Below are 1,096 nucleotides of genomic sequence, written 5' to 3' on the forward strand. Positions count from 1 at the left end.
TTTTTTTTTTTTTTTTACGTATTTTACCTCAAAATTATATTTTGCTTCAAGAAAAATAAATCTTAGGTCTTAGTCTTAGGGCCTTTATGATTCTTGCATTTTTAAATTGTAATTAACCATATTTCACCCTTAAAATAGGTCATTTTTTAAGCAAAATATTAATTCTTGTATGTTAGACAAGACATACTCACAACATTATTTATTTCACAGTATATTTATTATTTGTATTTAATATTTCATATTTAATATTTCACCCCCAAAATATATTTTGCTTAAATAAAAATATGTAAGATATGTGCATTTTTTAATTGTAACTAACCATGTTTTGGTCTTTTTATATTTTTTATTCAGCAAAATATAAATTCTTGTTTTTTTTTTCTATTTATTTTAGGAATGTAGGAATTTAAAATAAATAAATAAATAAATTATTCCACCAAAAACTGTTGTTATATTTACATTTATCAAATACATTTTTTCAGGACCATTTTTCACCCTCTCTCTGACGCTTACAGTTAATCAGTTAATTTGCTTATTTATTATTTATTTATGTTTCATTTTTATTTACATGAAGTCCTCTAATAATGTTAGCCAAGTTTGATTTTTTTTTATCATTAGTTAATTATTTTTAAATGACATTTTAAAATTGTAATTAACCATGTTTCACCCCTAAAATTTTTTTTTATTTATTTTTTTTTAAATAATGTATTTTAATTCATGTTTTTTTTCCTTTTGATTCTTGGGTTGATTTCTCGGCAGGCTTTGTGAGATTCACTCTTCCGGGCGTGAGAGTTTGTTTATTTGCACTGAAACGGATGATGACTCTTTGATTCATCTTCTTCTTGCTGCTGTTGGTTTGGTTGGATCGTGCCGTGTAAAGACTGTCCTGATGTACATTAGAAACAGACTGGTCTGGAGCAGTTTCAGGGATGCATGCTTACAGTCAGCCGGCCGTTTGTGCTTCTACGCATTTGTAAATGTCAGCAATATAGCTTGTGTTGTAATGTGATGAACTATTATCAATTTGTGAAGAAGTGTTTCAAGTTTATAAGCTTTATTTATTTTCAAACCCATAACAGAAACATTTAAAACAAATATT

The sequence above is a fragment of the Sinocyclocheilus anshuiensis genome, unplaced genomic scaffold, assembly GCF_001515605.1.
Source record: "Sinocyclocheilus anshuiensis isolate Anshui unplaced genomic scaffold, SAMN03320099.WGS_v1.1 scaffold767, whole genome shotgun sequence".
In the NCBI taxonomy this organism is placed as follows: domain Eukaryota; kingdom Metazoa; phylum Chordata; class Actinopteri; order Cypriniformes; family Cyprinidae; genus Sinocyclocheilus; species Sinocyclocheilus anshuiensis.